Source organism: Dromiciops gliroides, chromosome 2 (assembly GCF_019393635.1).
Source record: "Dromiciops gliroides isolate mDroGli1 chromosome 2, mDroGli1.pri, whole genome shotgun sequence".
NCBI lineage: Eukaryota > Metazoa > Chordata > Mammalia > Microbiotheria > Microbiotheriidae > Dromiciops > Dromiciops gliroides.
In genome coordinates this window covers 284,523,374-284,529,373 of record NC_057862.1, presented here as the reverse complement: position 1 = coordinate 284,529,373, position 6,000 = coordinate 284,523,374, and positions in this window count along the sequence as shown.

The following is a 6,000-nucleotide window of genomic DNA, read 5'->3' as shown; positions in this document are numbered from 1 at the left end:
TTTTAAATCTTCCTCTATTTGTCTCTAATATTGTTTTCCCCCTATTTTCTTCTTCTTCTTCTTCTTCTTCTTCTTCCTTCTTCTTCTTCTTCTTCTTCTTCTTCTTCTTCTTCTTCTTCTTCTTCTTCTTCTTCTTCTTCTTCTTCTTCTTCTTCTTCTTCTTCTTCTTCTGTAGGGCAATGAGTCTTAAGTGACTTGCCCAGGGTCACACAGCTAGTAAGTGTCAAGTGTCTGAGGCCGTATATGAACTCAGCTCCTCCTGAATCCAGGGCTTGTGCTTTATCCACTGTGCCACCTAACTGCCCCCATCCCCCCTATTTTTTCCTGTAAAAGTAGTACTTCATCTCTTCGGTTATTTTTTGCTTAATCTATATAGGGCTCAATTTACCTCTTTTCCCCTCATCCTCAAGTCCCCTAGCTTCCATTTGTTACCCCTTTCCCTCTTTTTAAAGTTTTATATAACCAATTCCTTTTCCTTTCTTCCTTTTATCTAGTTATTTAATTCTTCCCTCCTTTTCCCCCTCTTAAGCAATAAAGTAAAAGGCACTTTTTTGTATTGCCCTTCATCTTGTTAGAATTTTGTTTTTCATTTTCAATACCCTTTTCTAAAATAGCTTTCCCTCATTCTCTTCATTAATACTGTTGTTCTCTTTCATTCTATTCTAGACTTTATTATTTGATACATGGCCCTTATAGGTGATATAGATGATAGAGCACTGGATTTGGAGTCAGGAAGACCCAAATTCAAATCTAGTCTTTGACATACTAGGTATTATTACCCTGGGCAAGTCACTTAACCTCTGATTCCCTCAGTTTACTTAACTATAAAATGGGGATAATAACAGTATTTGGCAAAATGCCTGGAACATAGTCAGTGCTCTGTAAATGCTTATTCCTTCTCCACCCTTCCTAGACTTTTAAAAATTCCTTCTTTAGTTTTGTTTTTTATTACTCATGAAATTAAAGGTACTAGGTACCTATTTTGAATTCCCTCTTCTAAGCATTTCTGTATTGTTACTTTATAGTTCTCCCCCTTTTCCCCCACTCTTTTTTTCTATTGTGATGGAATTTTAGAGATATCAATTTATCGAGAAGATTAGAAAATTTCCTGAGTCTTTGATTGTGCAGTTTGTTACTAGCCCCTGCTCTCCCTATGTTTTTTCCCCCCATTTACCATGAAATCTCTCATGCTCTCCCATTCTTCTGGGTGCCAGTTGCCCCCGGTAACTCTGATTCATCTTCTGAGGCGAGATGTTGGCCATGGAAAGACCACATTCTCTCACAGGTAGTGACTGTCTCTGTAGCAAGTCTCTACAGATTAAAAACATTGTTAGATCTCCATTACCCTTTGTAGAATATCTCTCCCCATGAAAGCATTATTTATTGAGGATCCCCTTTCAACACTGAATAGAAATTTGTACCTTTTTTTCCCACCTTGCTCCAATCTCTCCCTTTACCATCTCACTAATTCTCTTTGAGGCTCTTTTCTTCCTGAGACACCAGAGAAGCTGCTTTCCTTGTACCTTCTTCACTCAGTAACAGCTCCTTCTTTGAGTAGCTGTGGTAGCTACTGTGTACAAGACACTCCTCTTTCCTCAGTCCTTCATTGCCTGGTCATGGTATTTCTCTCCTCCCCAACACCTTCCCTTGTCCTAGAGGGACTTAAGCATTATACATACATACATATCACATACACATATACACACATATATGTATGTATATATAATATATAAAATGTTTATTTATATCATGCTTATAATGCTTATTATATATACATACATATATATGCACATATATATGTATATACATATAAAATGCTTAAGTCCCTCTAGGATATACACATATATATATACATACATACAGCATAATATATATACTTGAACATTATACACACACACACACATACACACATCCTTCAAATATTCTTTCCTCCTAGTTTCTCAGCTTGCTAATTTATCATGACCTACTCCTCCATCCCTCCTCAGCTACACACACAGATATTCATACTTTTGTTCTGGTTGTCACCCACTCCACTTTCATGTACAGAAACTCTAAAATTCCCTTATATGGTCACAATATATTATCATTTCACCCCTCCCACTGCTTTGCAACCCCAAACCTTGTTCTTTTTCTATATTATGACCACGAAACCTTGAATCCTTAGTTCTTTTCTGGGCCATTACTCCTGCTTTGGCTGAACTCTCTTCCCTTCGTTGTTTTGTTCTCTTAGTGAACCAATTCAACTCTACACTGTTGTCTTTGCTTGAATCCCTTGCCCCTTTATCCTATTGCCTATTTTGCCCTTTCAGGCCTTAGCCCTGGTTAATTCTACAATCTGCCTTTCTTTCTACTTATGTGCTACTGAATCAAACTGGAGAATATTAAGCATCAATGATGACTGGATCCACTACAAATTTGTTATGTAATATCAATTAGGCCCTAATTGCAGCAAGGCAATCCTTTTGTACCTCCCTAATTAACTAACTATCCCACTTACAATAATGGTTTTTCTAAACATTTTCATCCCTCCTAAAACTTCTCATAGCTCTTAGCTCAGAACCTTCCTTCACTGAAGTAAATGAGGCCCCTCACTGACAGCTTCCTCTTCTATCCTCCTCAACTCATGTCTCTCTGATGGCTTCTCCCATTATCTAAACCTCACTCGTGTCTCACATAATGAGGTAGCCCTTCTCATTGCCAACACAAATCCCTCTTCATGCACAAGTTATTCTATTTTACCCTGTCTTCTCCAGGAGATCACTCCCTCTATCATTCCCACTTTTAACTTATCATCAATCTCTCCTTGCTGGGATGCTTGCTTATTTCCCATCACTCCCTCATCCTCAAAAAATCCTCACAATCCATTCATCCTAGCTAACTCTTGTCTCATGTTTCTTCCCCCTTTTGTAGTTAAACCTTCAGGCCATCTACAATAGGTGCCACCACTTTCTTTCCTCTTACTTGCTTAATTTTCTACAGTGTGACTTCTGACCATCATTCAACCAAGACTGCTCTTTCCAAAATTACTAACAATCTCTTACTTGCCAAATTTAATGGTCTTTTCTCCATCTTCAACTTTCTTGATCTCTGTAGACTCTGACACTGTTGATTGTTGATGGCCTTCTTCTTAGTGATACTCTCTTCTCTCTAGGTTTTCATGACACTACTCTCTGGTTCTCCTACTTATCTGACCACTCCTTCTTAGTCTCCTTTGCTGAATGTTCATCCAGATCATGCCTGCTAAGTGTACCACAAGTGTCCTGCAAGTTCTGTCCTGTGTTCTTTTCTCTTCTTCCATCCTACTTCACTTGGTGATCACATCAGTTCCTGTGGATTCAATTACCATCTTTATACTAATGATTTTCAGATCTACTTATCCAGCCCTAACCTCTCTATTAACCTCTAGATTTACATCCACAACAGCCTATTAGACATCTCAAACTAGATATCCTGTAAATATGTTAAACTCAACATATCCAAAAGTGAACTCATCTTTTCCCTCATACATTTCCTTCTTCCTAACTTCCATATTGCTGTCAAAATAACCACCATCCTCCCAGTCACCTAGGCTTGAAACCCAAGTATCATCCTTGATTCTTCACTATCTCTTAACTCCCATATCCAATCTGCTACCAAGACCTGTTAATATACCTCCATAACATCTCTTGCAAATGCCCCATTCTCTCCTTTGTTGCTGTCATCATCTCGATCCAGGTCATCATCACTTCACACCTAGACTATTGCAACAGTCTAATGATTGGTCTTCCTGTCACAAATCTTTCCACACTTCAACCTATCTTCCACTTAGCTACCAAAGTGATCTTCCTAAAGTATAGGCCTGACCTCGTCACGCACACATACATACACACAAACATACACACACATATCTTGCACCTGTTTCCTCTGTCCTTTAGTTCTCTTGAGCACTGCCATTGCCACAGTACAATTTATGGCCACACACACACACACACACACACACACACACACACACCAGATGGAGCAGTCTTGCAGCTTTTGTGTACCTCTCTTGTCTATTTGATGCATTAGAAGGACAGAGTTGGGGGATCACTGGGTTTAGTAGGCAGAAACCTCAGCAACAGAGGAACTGCCAAGTGGATCCCAGAACTCTGGTTGTGCTGCCTTGTTAGCATGTAGGGGTTAGTGGGGGAAGGGTGCTGTGTGAATGTATTAGGCATAATAGGGATTAGCCTTCTCTGATCCAGTTCATACATCCTTAGGGTTCTTGGTGTCTCAGATATGGAGACAGCTGCAATTGCTTTATCTCTTGCACATAATTCTTACTTTGGTTTGAGAGGTTATGAGGATGGAAGAAAATGTCTGTTCTTTTATCTTGTTGGCCATGGGACCAGTAGCTTCTCTCCCCACCCCCACCGCCAGCAGTTTTTGTTGAAGTGCCACCATTCCTTGAAGAGTTGCCTTTGTTTCATAATTTGAAATTGTCTCTTCATCATTGGGCTCCCCAACATCATCACCACCAGTAACAAACATTTATTAAGCTGCTTACTATATGACAAACACTGTGCTAAGTAGATGAGGATAAAAAGAATGGCAAAAACAAGGTCCCTGACCTCAAGGACCACACATTCCAATGAGGGAGATAACATGCAAAGTAACTATATACATACAAAATACATACAGCATAAATGGAAGGTAATCTCAGAGGGATGGCCCTTGTGAAGGGTTTGAGGGGACCAGGAAAGGCCTCTTACAGAAAGGTTAGATGTGAGCTGAGTCTTACAGGAAAGTAGGAGGTTGGGGGTAAGGTGAAAGAGCATTCTAGGGAGTGGGGACAGCTAATGAAAAGGTGTATACAAGCAAAAATTTTGTAGTTTACCCAATCCTGTTTGTTTTTAATCTTGGCAGATATTAATATTCATGTTGATAGTATCAATGTCAGTTTTTGTTACCTAGGGTTTTATGTTACAGACTTGGAATTTTTTTCTATGTCACTTACTCAATAGGATTTAAAGTATTTGGGGGTAGCTGAGAGGAAGATATTACAGTGGTTGGAGTAGAGGGATTGGGGGCAGAAACTTCATTTAAAAGGCAGAAAGAACCACTTCACTAGAGCTGAGAAAGGCCAAGGGATTAAGGTTGCAGGTTGCAGGTTGCAGGTTGTGGTCCAATTTAGGCCTCAACAAATATTATCTCGAATTGTCCTAACAACAATGGTGATTAAAGTAAAAGATACTTGAGTTCCAGAAAAAATATTTTATACTTTCTTCTCACCTTTTGCTATATGCTATATACATAGTACATGATTTTTATATAAATTTACATAATGTATGACATATATGTAACATTTATATAACTTTATATATGTAAAGCTTATGTAACTTTATATAATATTTACTAGATGGTAAACTACATGAAGGCAGTGTTCTTCATATAATTGGAGTTTAATAAACTTGTGGGGACTTGAATTTCAGTAGAGTGAAAGAGATTTAGTGTCACTTCTGTGCAGTCTCTGTACCATAACACATATTCTTCAGCCACCAGAACCTTGGACTCTGATAAAAGAGCTTTGGCCTTATCTTGCCTTAGACTAGGCCTCCCTGCCACTTCCCTGCAGCCTCTGTATGACATTGATTTCCACTTTCTGTTTTCCAGAAGCCCCTTTAAATGTTGCCTTCCCCCAGTATATGTAAACTCCTGTAGTGCATTTGGAGTGGTTGGGGTTAGCAGAGAAGACATTGGGCATCTAGGGGCTTGTTTGCTTGCTTCTGTATCCTCAGCCCATAGCACAGTAACTGACACACTGTAAGAGCTTGCTCTCTGCTGATCTATTTACCTATTTATTATATAACATGCTAGACTTGGAGCCATGCAGACCTGGGTTCAAATCTTGCCTCTGGTACTAGCTGTGTTGCCCTGGGCAAGTTGCTCAATCTTTATGTGGTTCCAACCTATGTCTTATCTACTAAGTAATAAAGGAAATGTGATTTGCCTTGGTGAAAAGAGTTCACATGCCAGGAATTC